Raw genomic sequence first — 12,920 nt, 5'->3', positions numbered from 1 at the left:
TCTAGTTAGGTCTTCAAATGTGGGGTTTTAAAAGCCAGATATGAGTGTGCTTCTACAATCTCGCCGTCCTGGGCCAGAGTGTAGCAACTCAAGTTGGGTGCCATCCTGGGCTGTACAATGAGAACATGCCTCTAAATTGTTTTTGAAGACGGGATATACATCTTTGTGCTGTACTAAGACTCTGGGAGATGCATGTTGACTCTTTACCATGAGAGATTTTACGATGGGAAAGCTTGTAAAGTGTGACTAGAGGGTTCCACTGAGCAAAAATAAAGGGAAAAGGGACAAAATTGGAGCTGAAATATAAGCTATAAGATTACCGGTGTTTTCCTGAAGAAGCAGCAGCCAGGAATCTCTTGATTTAAATCAATAGTAGAGTGGAATATGTGATCCTTACAATAAACACAGTATTATATACAACACATTTATAATCAATAACAAGAATGTTAGTATTAAATGTATAACTTTCTACCAACAGGCTTCCACAGCAAGAAAATGTAAAGCTTTATCAACTATTGTTTATCTTTTGATATATATCAGTGATGTCTGTGTGTGATCTGTGCTCCTGTGTCTGGGTACACGTGTGTAGATGTGCCGGTCTGTGTGTGATCTGTGTGTATCTGGGTGTGTACAGGTCAGAGTACAGCCTTAGTGACAAAATTTGTCATCCACCTTTTAAAAGAAGTTTTTAGTGTGTTCACATGTGTGTGTGTTTGTGTGTGTGGCACCATGCCCAAGGAGAACACAAGAGGCCATTGGGTGCCCTGGATCTGGGGTTACAGACCATCAAACCCGTCTGCCTTGAGTGCTGGCACCCGAACTTGCTCCTCTGAAAGAACAGTACTTGCTCTTAACTACTGCCCCATCCCTCCAGTCCCACATCCACTGTGCTAAGGAAGAGCTTCTTGGTCTGAGTATCCTGAATGCCTGGCTACCCGGTCCCCAGGCTCCTGGAGATCCTCCTGTCTGTCTCTCGTATCAACCATCAGAGCTCCGGGATTACAGGCCACCACATTCATCTATAAGTATTATTAAATGCTTAGGATCATATATAAATCAAGAGAACAAGAAACTAACTGATTCAGTGCAATCTTTGGAAACTTATATGGTCCAGGAAGTTCAAACACTCAGAGAAACAATGCTGAATAGATCGCAGGCCATAGAAGACTTCAATCTGATACACCAGAAGCAGAGGCACAAGTAATAGGGCCTGAAGGAGATTAATATCACCTACACCTTTCAGACACCAGGAAGACCTACCTAAGGTCATTATGCCTTCTCCCAGGCTCTTCTCTATGACCCGACCAGCCGCAAGAGACAGCAAGCCTGTCCAGACCCCAGACTAAATCCCACACTCTTACACACCTGTGACCATGCCCAAATGGGCATGTTCAGCGCCACAGGTGCGTAGTTAGATCTCTCACTACAATGTATGTTTGGGGATCTGAACTCAGGTCCTCATATTTGCACAGCAAGCCCTTTACCCTCTACCTGCTGAGCTATCTACCCAGCCCTGACAAATTATTTTGTAATGAAAAACAAAAGCTGTTCCAGCTGTAAGACACACACACACACACACACACACACACACACAAATTAAAATTTCCCAACCTTCAAATAATCTGAATAAGAAAAAATACAGTCTCTTCCTAAAGTTGAAATTCTCTAAACCCTGAATAAAGACAGCATATAAATAATGCAATGTGTAATAATATAACAAGAGCTCATTATTAGAACTATTAGAGGTAAACTATTATTGGAAAGAAACTAGGCCATCGGGCTTTCTTGGGTATTACTTCTTGCACAAGTGTCTACTAATTATCAAGGTTAAAAATTGCTCTCTCTGCCTTGCTTCCTTCACTCTGTCCATAGAAACACACACCACACAGATACGACTCTCACAGCCAATGCAGTTGGCTCAGTGTTACTGTAAACTTCAGATCTGGGCATTGTCACCCATTTGCTCTTTCCAGAGACACACAGCCCTGATTTCAGGACACCTGTCACATTGTATCATGCTTTCCTAAAATGCCGATGGCAGCGCAGCTGAAAATTCAAATGGAATGAATTTGAATGGGCCAGCAGCACCCTGCCAGTGATGTTCAACTGATTTTTTGAGGCCGACATTTCTATGCGAGGTGGCCAACTATGCGAAGCTGAGTCTATACCGTGGAGCCAAGGTGCTCTTGTCAGTGTCCATGGCCATTCAGTTCAACGAAACCTTGGTGATAAGAATCGAATGTGAAGACGGCTGAAATAATTGGGTCAAGTCTGCATCCAGTTGGTTCAGTGGCCACACGCAAATGAGGGCATATTAAAAAAATTGTAACAGACTGTAATTTCTCTGGATAAAATGGGAATGAGGATGGTAGTGCATCTACCTATTTCAGAAGACACTAGCAAGTAAAATGTAAATCAATGATATTTATTAAGTGTGGAATAAAAGTAAACAACACGGTGTAGTAGAAATGTAGGCAGAATTCAGCCCCAACACCTGATTTCTAGTTCATTCCTTCTCGTAGTAGCAGTTTTAAAGAAGTTAGCCAGTAAGGAAAGCAGTGGGGAGCCGGAATACTTTAGGTTAAGGATTACTTCTAATACGCTTGGCTTTGCTGTGCTGCGTTGGGTTCCTTCCACTTAACATGCCAAACCCATCCTCTCCCCTGCTCTGCCATGCTCCGGGTCTCTGGTTTCCGCTAAATCTCACCAGCAGAGAGCAGGAAGGAGCGGAACAGACTGGACAAAGGCCGGCTTCCACTCAGCCGATGGGTGTGTCCGTGCAAACACTGTTCAGATGTTTCGTGCAAAGCCTGTCTCCAGATGGCCTCGCACACAGCCTGTCTAACTCCATATTCTAGTGACACGTTACACAGCTGTCCCAGGTGGCTTCAGGGCTCCTTGCTGACACCTTTTGTAAATAGTGCCCCCCCCGCCCCCTCCTGAACCACTCTCTATTCACTTGATTTAATTTATCATGTGTCTCCAGCTGGAACCCTGAACGAATTAGTCAGAAATCTTGTTTAGGATTGTGTGGCAAGTAATGTTCATTCAAAAAACGTTGTTCGACGGTAACAAAAAGTATGGCCGTTCCTCTTTACCCTGCCGATGGTTTCCTTGACAAGCTTCACTGTTTACAGAGCCTATGCTCGTTACACTGCTCTCCAGCTGCAGCTCCGGTCACAGGAAGTGGCCACTAACTCAGTGTGCAGGCGGTACCCGCTCCTCTTCCCTACGCTTTTCTCTGGCCCCGTTTGGGGAGACAAAAGTCAGAATTTGATGCCCAGGTTAACAACACATGAAAAACCACTCCCATGACCGTCTCTCTCTTCCACGTCTTTAAGTTCTTTCCCTTGGGGCTGGGGAGACGGTAGTTAACAGCACCGGCTGCTCCCAGAAGCCACGTGGCAGCATTCATGGTTCCAGCTCCAGGGAGTCCTACGCCCTCTTCTGTCCTCCATGGGCAGCAGGCACACACGTGAGGCAGACATTCCTGCAAACAGCACGCCCGCACACGTTAAAAAAATACAATAGATCCTTTCCTCTATGTTACGTGAGGGATGGCAGGGCTTGGAACTTTCAGCGCAGAGCCACCATTCAGCCATCACGGTTCTCTGGAGCATAGTAAGAGAGAGCTGGGGGCCTGATAGTTTTCACGTTGCTGTGACCACAAAGCCTGAAAGAATTGACTTGGGGAAGATAGACTTACTTTGTCCATGGTTTCCGGGGGTTTCCACCCATCAGGACACATGGTCTGACAGCTTAGTGGATGGCACTAGAAGTATGTTTGGAGACACCAGAGTGCAGGGCGGGAGCCAGCAGCAGATGCACCCTCCAAAGGCCCTGGCTATGACCTGCTTCCGCCAGGGAGGCTCTGCAGGCTCCCAAAAAACAGCACCACCAGCTCGGGGACAAACATTCACATCTGGCATTTCAGATCCAAACCACGACAGAGGTTTGAATACATACACCAGAAATGAAACACTTTAGTCATTCACCTGAGAGAGAGCCCATGGCCTGAACCACAGGGCGCATGGAAGTGCAATCTCTCCAGGAAGGGATGGAACATTTGGGGACACTGCACCCATGCAAGCTCGGGCTGCACAGATATGAAGAGTCACGGCGTCACAGATAGTCATGCATCCATCCTGGGGGGAGTGCAGAGTTCCCAAGGCGTTCCACCTGGAGGACCAGAACAGCCGTCTCTTCAGCTGTCCCTTCTCTTCCAACTTGGACGTAAAATGCCTGTAGTGACTGATATTTTAAGTTGCTGTGTCTCTGAATCTGTATCAACTGCCGACAAGCCACAAGCCGACATATTTGCTTGTGTGCTTCGGCAGCACACACACTAAAATTGGAACGATACAGAAAATATTAGCACGGCACCTGTGCAAGTATGACATGCAAATTCACGAAGTGTTCCATACTTAAAAAAAAAAGAGTACTTTCTGTCCCTGCCAGGTCTGTCTAATTACAGCTTCTGTTTTAATGTTTTAATGTTACAATAGCTGGTTTATGATGGGTGTTTCAGGCTGCCTAGTCACTTACTGTACCCAAGTGTGATGTTTCATTTCCTTTTAGAGACAGGGTTTCTCTGTGGCTTTGGAGGCTGTCCTGGAACTGGGTCTTGTAGACCAGGCTGGTCTCGAACTCACAGAGATCCGCCTGCCTCTGCCTCCGGAGTGCTGGGATTAAAGGCGTGCGCCACCACCACCCGGCTTGTGATGTTTCGTTTCTATCAGGACTGGGCAGGGAGCTAAGAACAGCTTTTCAAATGAGGAATAGTGACAGTGTGGGCTTCTTCCAAAGCCACCAGAGTTTCCAAGCATCACCTTCGCTGCACATCTGGTGATGTTGGATGGCTGGCTCAGACGCTGCCCTCTGCCCTTTTTTCAGGGCTCACTGAAAGCAGAGTGAGTATTATGGGTTTTCATAGGTTGGTCCAGTGTGCCCAAATGTGGTCTATGTTCTCATCAGAACCCTAAGAGACTTGTCACAAGCTATGTTTCTTCTTGGTGGATTGTGGGAGGCGCTAACACCTGCCCTTCTCCATAGAGAAGATTTCCAGTGTACCCAGGCCCCTCAACTCCTTGAAACATCAAAGAGGTAGGGCCCTGAAGTTCATTAGGATTCATTGCTTATCATCTTTAATTTTATTATTATTATTCTAATTTTGTTGGTTATGTGCACAAGAGGGCAGCTGCCCACAGAGTCCAGACGAGCTAGCTGGATCTTCTTAGCTGGCATTACAGGCAGCGTGAGCTAACATGGGCACTGGAAACTGAAATCTATCCTCTGCGAGAACATGTACTCCTTTTCTTTTTAGTTTATGGAGCACTGGTGTTTTCCCTGCATGTGTGAGGATGCCAGGTACCCTGGGACTGGAGTCACAGACAGCTGTGTGAGCTGCCATGTGGGTGCTGGGAATTGAACCCGGGTCCTCTGGAAGAACAGTCAGTGGTCTTAACTGCTGAGCCGTCTCTCCAGCATGCACTCTTAACCACTGAGTCATCTCCCAGGCCCGACAGTCTTTTACTGGCCAAACAGGACTCTCCAAGCAGATGCAGGCATTATTGCCCTGCCTGCTTGCAGGCGGTCACAGCAGCAACAATTACTGTAAGACAGATATTTCAGGACTGTCTAACTAATCTGCTCAAGGTGTGATATGCAGGCACTGCTTACATTAGCAGTACCAGTGAAGATGGACATTCTGCTCCTTCCCCGAGTTACACGCCAGGAACAGCATGGTGGGTTTTGTAGTCTTTGGCTTCTGCAGCTGGCCAGTGTCAAACCCATGCACCTCCCTGTGCTGGTGGTCCAGGCTGCTGGAGCACTGGCTCTCGGGATTTCTTCTAGCTTATGGTCTCTCTCAGTGAGGGCAAGCTCGGAGTCTCTCCCAGGAAGCTTCAGCCCAGCGAGGTTCCAGTCTCTCAGGCTTGCTGCAAGGCCATCTTTGGGAATTAGCAGTGTCCAGTCACAGGGTACACTGGAATCCCTCATGAGACTTGTCTTTATTTGGCCATCTTTTCCAGTCTCACCCTTAATCTGGCTGGGTCGAGTGAGAGCCTGCAGAGTAGGGAGAGGCATCAGCAGGGGACTCTAAGAAAGAAGCATGTCGCCTGCTCTACAGATCGAGTTCCAGGACAGGCTCCAAAACAACACAGAGAAACCCTGTCTCAAAAAAAAAAAAAAAAAAAAAACAAAAGAAAGAGAGAAAGAAAGAAAGAAAGAGAGAAAGAAAGAAGCATATCTCACCAGACTACTTCCTCCTCCATAGTTCCTGAATGTTCTTGTTTGTACCCATGTTGGCTTGTTTATCTCATGGCCACCACCAAACAGAGGGGAAGGAGCCTTTCCCCACAGCCCCTTATGAGTTATATTGCTTATAATTTACTACCTGATGTGTTATGTGGAAGGAGTTTTAAAGGCCCCAGGACATGGTCATTCCTTTCATAATAACCCTTCCTCTTTTCAGCAGGACCGTGAGTTGCTGTGTTTTTCCATCTAGGGAGAAAAAGAAAACTCTACCCACCCCATGCCCTTTACCTATGTCCCTGCTCTTATCCCATCTGCTATAAAAGCGATGTCTTTAGACCCTTGCCTTCTTGGCAGTGAGCCTAGCCTTTAATGGCTGAGCCCTCTCTCCAGCCCCAGACACGGCCCAGCGAATGCACAGGGCACAGAGCCTGGATGATGACGCATCATGGATTCAGTGCTCACAGAGGCATAGAAGCTGCTTCCCAGCCACGTTTTTGAATGTCACTAGGTATGGTAGACAGAACAATGAATCTCCAAAGATTTCTGCATGTGTGATTATGTTATCTTCCAGTACAAAAGAGATTCTGCAGGTTTATCCGGAACCTCAAGATGTGAGACATGATTCAGGGAATAAAGGTGCGTGCCACGAAGCTTCAGTCTGATCCTTGGGACCCACATAGTGGAAGGAGAGAACCAATTCTACCAAGTTGTCCTCTGGCTTCTACCAATGTACTGTGGTACCTGGACGGACACACACACACACACACACACACACACACACACACACACACACACCATGTCAGATGTGGTGGCACACACTTTTAATCGCAGCACTCAGGAGGTAGAGGCAGGTAGATCTCCATGAGTCCAAGGGCAATCTGGTCTATGTGATGAGTTCCAATACAGCCAGGATTTCAATAGTGAAACCCCGTCTCCAAAAAAAAAAAACATGTAAGATGGAGGTTTAAGTTTCTCCTGTAGTTGGCTTCAAAGGTAAAGGAAACAGATCAATAGTAAGGCATGGCCGGGTGGTGGTGGCGCACACCTTTAATCCCAGCACTCGGGAGGCAGAGGCAGGCGGATCTCTGCGAGTTCAAGGCCGGGCTGGACCGACAGCCTCCAAAACAATACAGAGAAACTCTGTCTCGTAAAACCAAAATAATAATAATAATAATAATAATAATAATAATAATAAGGCATGCGTGCATTCTCTAAAAACTTTGAACTGCTTGCAGCTGCTATCTAGAAAGGAAATGGGCACCACATTTACCTGGGTTCTAACAATGACTCCAGTGAACAAGAAAAAGAACCCTCCCCGGAGCCTCCAGAGAATAGCATAGTCTTATACACCTCTTGTTTTCAGTCCTCTGAGAAACACAGACCCCAGATTTCTGACTTCTGCAACAAGGAAATAAAATGAACAAATATTTAAGTCTATGATTTTTGTTATGATAGAAAAAAAAACAATTACAAGCAAGCAAGGCACTGTTTCCCCCAAGTCTCTCTTCCTGGGCACATCTCTGGGACTATGGGGACATTGAAAGCTCTGCCCCAAAATGATCGCCTGATTCTTACCCTGACCAAGAGTGATTCTGGAAAATGACCAAGCTGGAAAGGAAGACACAAGCCAATGTTCTCTTTTCCTCTTTTTCCAGGTAAGGAAAATGGAAAATACACAACAGAACGTATGCTGTAGGAGATATTAAATTGTTTCTTCATGACTGCAACAAAATCTTGGTACAAAAAAAAAAACACCTTAAATGTGGAGGGTTGTAGTGGCATCTTGTTTCACCCATGAACTTGCTGTGGTGGCTGTATCCTAGGAGTGTAGCTTCAGGTATGCAGGCATCACCCCTCATAAGGAAGAGGAGGGGTTGGCTCGTCCCCTAGGCGGTAGCTGGAGATCCGGAAGGGCAGAGACTATCTTCAGGAACAGGAAGACTGAGGCAGTAACCATTAATTGTGTAAGTGCTTCCCTAATAAATACCTGTTTATCATTTATCTGGGTCTTGTGGACTCCTTTAAACCTGCCTTCAGAGAGACTTTGGCTCACAGTTTCAGAGGGTTTGGTCCATGGCTGCTGGACTCTATGCACTTGGGAAAGAACAAGAAGCAGAAGGAAGAACTACAAACTTGGAAGCAGTGTAACCCTCAAGGCACGTCCACAAGAGCCCTACTTCCTGTTGGGAATCTCAGCTCTGGTTTCACTCTTCCCATTCTGGACCCTGCCCCTCAGAAAGACCAAGGGTCAGCTCCTCCCCCAACCCGATCAAGGCCACACCTACAGGGTACTGAAGACCGTGGGTCTGCCACCTGCCCTCTCTCCTGCCTTCCTGAGTGTCGCCGGGTAGTGCTCTACTCTGCCGTGCTCTGCCCTGGTCTTATTAATTCGGTTTGATTTGGCTTATTGCATCCGTAGAGAAACCCAATAACTGAGGGTCCAGTGCCTAGCACTTCCGCCAGCTGGGTCCCGCTTCCTAAGGCTCCATAACTTCCCAAAATGGCACTGCCAGCTAGGGGCCGCTTATTCATTCGCATTTCATACAGAGACAAGAACAAGCAGACTACACAGAGAAACCCTGTCTCCAAAACGAAACAAACAAACAAAAACAAAACAGAAAAAGGGAGGAGGAGGTAGAGGAGTCAAATTCAACCCTGATCTACAGAGGGAGGATATTACATAAACAGGCACTGTTTGCAGGAGCCGAGCCTGATAGACTCCATTCAGAGCATGGCCAGCAGGGAGCACTCCATCCTAAAGCAGGACACGTGCACACACTTAGGACGGGTACTCACGTGTTTTCATAAGGGCACTCAACAGCCCAGCACGTGTGAAGAAAGTAAAAACAGAACCTCCACCTTCAAAGAGCGTTCTCATAGTTGAAGACAAAACTCATTCTTCACATAACACAAAACCCTCCCTCTAATCCTTTTGTGAAAGCAAAAGCTGTTTTAAGTTTGAAGTACTATGCCTAAGAGATCCATGAAACAAAAATGCCTCTGCTCTGCAAGCCCCCTGCCCGGACAAATGCTTCCTGAAGTGCTGGAGGCTATTATTTAAGGGAGATAACAAGCCATATGTTTTCACTCCCCTAAAACAAGTCTGTTTGACCCAACTATGCCAGAAGTGCTTGATCACATGTGGGCGGGAAGTAGGCAGACAGGAAGTACATCAGGATATATGCCTGCCCCTGATTGGACCTGATGAAAATTATGTGACCTTATGGGTTTGCCTTTGTAAGCTTCTGCAAAATGTGACTCCTGGCCATATTCTGGGAATCAGGGAATGGACCTCACCAGAGTCCATCATGTTAGTGAGTATTGAATTAAAGCTTGCTTCAAATTTGGGTCAATATTGTGGTAGTGGTCTTATTCTCATGAGGCAGGTTAACATCTCCCTTTGGACAGATCAAAGGTTTCTTTGGGGATCACCACAGTTTTGGCATGTAATGCACAAATAACATTTCAGTTTTATTTAAAATCATTACAACCCTCCAGAATTTGAGGCAGGAGAATAGCAAAGCTCAGGGCCAGCCTGAGATACAGAATGAGACCCTATCTCAACACACACACACACACACACACACAAACACACACACACACACACACACACACACACACACACACACACACACACACACAAACACACACACACACACACAAACACACACACACACACAGGCACGCATGCACGCACTCGGAGAAGGGTCATTTTCATTCCCTTTAGCCTGAATTTGGATACTCCAGAAGTGTCACTTAAATTGGTCTGAAAACAAAACACTGGTGGAAATAAATAAGAGAGCTGGGCTGGGTAGGAAGTACTCAATTGGTAGAGTAGTTGTCCAGCAAGCTTGAAGCACCAGGTTCAATCCCAGGTCTGCATGAACTGCCTTGGTGCTGCAGGCCTGCAATCCCAGCACTCCAGAGACTGAGAAGGATCACAAGTTCAAGGTCATCCTTGGATATGTAGCAAAGTTGAGGTCAGCCTAGAATACAAGAGACCCAGAAAGAGAGAGGGAGGAGGGAAAGAGGAGGGGAAGGGAGGGGAGGGGACAGGAGCAGAAAGGAAGGGAAGGGAAGGGAAGGAAGCTTCCCTACCAGATAATTAGAAGCTCATCCAGTAAGCACTGATTTTACACAGGGTAATTTATTACCACATAGTTTGTTTACACCCTCCCAGTATTCCGTCCTTAGCTAGCCACCTTCATTACTGAAATCTACTGGGCAGCAGAAGGCACTTTGTCAGCTGTTGAGTGTGTGTGTGTGTGTGTGTGTGTGTGTGTGTGTGTGTGTGTGTAAACTAGAGAATGCAACGAACCCAGTACCTCTTAGTAGCACAGCTTTGAGATAAGAGCAAGGGCAATTTAAATATTCATTTAAACATTTATCTCAGTGGTTTAAACAAGGAACAAACAAAACCCAGGGTAAAAGTACACGTGCTGGGGAAGTAAACCAGATTAAAAAATGGAAAAGTAAGCTTGGAACGCATAGGAAGCCATCAGAAACTATTCAGGTAAGTACTGCAAATGTGGGGATTAATCAAGAATCAAGACCAAGGAGAAGCACAAATCCAGGGCAGAAATACAGGGGGACGACCCTAGGATTACAGCGCTCAGTGTTGTGGGCCAACAGAACAAAGGCTGCTGGAACTCACAGAAGGGTTGCGATACTTTCACTTGTATTTAACATTTTTGAAGTACAGATACAGCTGCCACAGAATATACAAATGGCTACAATTAAACTATGTGGGTATGCACATTTTTCCCTCATTTTTCTTTTGAGGGCTGAAATACCTAAGAAATAGAATAATTAGATAAGTCTTTGCTATGACTGCTGGGCATAATTTACACCTTTAATACCAGCACTCAGGAGGCAGAGACAGGCAAATCTCTGTGAACTCAAGACCAACCTGGTCTACAGAACAAGCTCCAGGACAGCCAGTACAGAAATAAAACCTTCTATGTAGCTAGTGACACAGGTGAGGCCTTTTTCAGTACCTGGCTTTACAGGCCCTTGTTCTCTCTCTCTGAATTCATTGCAGAGCCCTGTAAAGTCAGCAGATCTTGCTTTAAAATCAGTGACTATCAACTTCGGGGCATGGTGACACATACTTTTAATCCTAGCACTGGGAAAGCAGAAACAGGTATGGCTATGAGTTCCAGGCCAGTGTGGTCTACAGATAGACTGTCAAGAAAGAAAGGGGGAAGGAAGGAAGGAAGGAAGGAAGGAAGGAAGGGAGGGAGGGAGGGAGGGAGGGAGGGAGGGAGGGAGGGAGGGAGGGAGGGAGGGAGGGAGGGAGGAAGGAAGGGAGGAAGAAAGGGAGGGAGGAAGGGAGGGAGAGATGGAGGAAGGAAGGAAGGAAGGAAGGGAGGGAGGAAGGAAGGGAGGAAGGAAGGAAGGACATCTTCAAAACAAAGCAGAGCCTTTACGCATGAACAAATTTAAAGGAAAAACTCACTCTTTCTAGTTTCTCTGTTGCCATGTAGAGGTTTCATCACAAGTGAATTCCAGCTCAAAAGTGTAGGCAAAGTCATTTCTGCATCTGACGCCTTTGCCTCTTCATTGCCCTGGCTTTTAGTAATGGTTCTTATGGTTCAAGAATTTTATTTAGCTTTTTCAGAGAAACTCACAGTCTAAGAAAAACATTTAATGGCTGTAGCAAAACATAAGGATGGTGCTAGATGAAAAGTTTAAACCCCCTAGTATGGCCAACATAATAAATCAGATCAGGCTGAATGAGTAAATCCAGGGTTAATATGAGCAGAGCAACTCTGGGTGACCCTTCGGAGCAATCACATGGCAAACATAGCCACCAGGTCTTATATAGCCTACAGTCATGGTCTTGAGCAGGCCCAGGGAGGGCCTGACTTTTGGTGGACTTTCTCAGGGTGGGGTTTGGAATTGCAAGCATGAGACCAGATTGTGGAAGGGGGCCCCTAGCTGGAGATCCCCAACATCCCAACATTTTGGGGTACGTATGGACAGCAGTAGGGCTTCCACCTAAACATCCCAAACTCCTTGGGTATAGGATGCCAGGGGCTGAGATGGAGTTCCCACCAGAACATCAGAGGGTTGAGATAGATTTCAGAAATTATGTTTAAAAAACTGTTTTTTCCATGAGAAAGAATGGGGAAGACAACTCAGTGTGTGTGGCTAAACATACAGAAACAACCCACGTTAGAGAGCCCAACCCAAAAAGACCGCCGGGAAGTACATAGTAATGACATTTAGTTGTAGAGCAAGAGTTTTCTCTTACTTTCTGAACTTTAGAAATTCACAAGATATTCATTAATGGTCAGGAATTTTCCCCTAACCATTTTCGTTTAGACCAAACAAAAGTTGTAGTGCCCCTTTAAGGAAAAGTTGCAAAATGGAGAGATGAAAGACTAGAAAAATGATTGTGAAAGTCTATCTTCAGGCTCTGGCTCACAGAGTGACAGGAATATGCTATTCCATCTGTGTCTCTGGGAGTCTCGGGCCCACAACATTTTGATTGATTTGCCCAAAAGTTAACTTCTGGAACCCTCCTTTAGGATCCACCAAAGCCAACCAAGTTAGCGAAACCTGCTCCGCACCTCCCTCGCCACGCCCTTCGGTAACCTAGGTTACAGTCACGCCCCTCCTCTGTAACTGACCAATCATAAAGGGCTGACGTTTCCGGACAG

The 12,920-nt window shown here is 46.2% G+C and overlaps 1 non-coding gene across 1 annotated transcript; it reads left to right on the top strand.

Moving 5' to 3' along the window:
* Positions 1-4,325: 4,325 nt before the first annotated feature.
* LOC121135733 lies at positions 4,326-4,428 on the top strand. The gene has a single exon (XR_005872841.1). It is a non-coding gene; the product is annotated as a U6 spliceosomal RNA (small nuclear RNA).
* The last annotated feature ends 8,492 nt before the right edge of the window (positions 4,429-12,920 follow it).

This window comes from Mesocricetus auratus, unplaced genomic scaffold, assembly GCF_017639785.1.
Source record: "Mesocricetus auratus isolate SY011 unplaced genomic scaffold, BCM_Maur_2.0 Super-Scaffold_100041, whole genome shotgun sequence".
NCBI lineage: Eukaryota > Metazoa > Chordata > Mammalia > Rodentia > Cricetidae > Mesocricetus > Mesocricetus auratus.
Note: the sequence above shows the minus strand (reverse complement) of the source record. Positions and strands in the feature narration are given on the sequence as shown.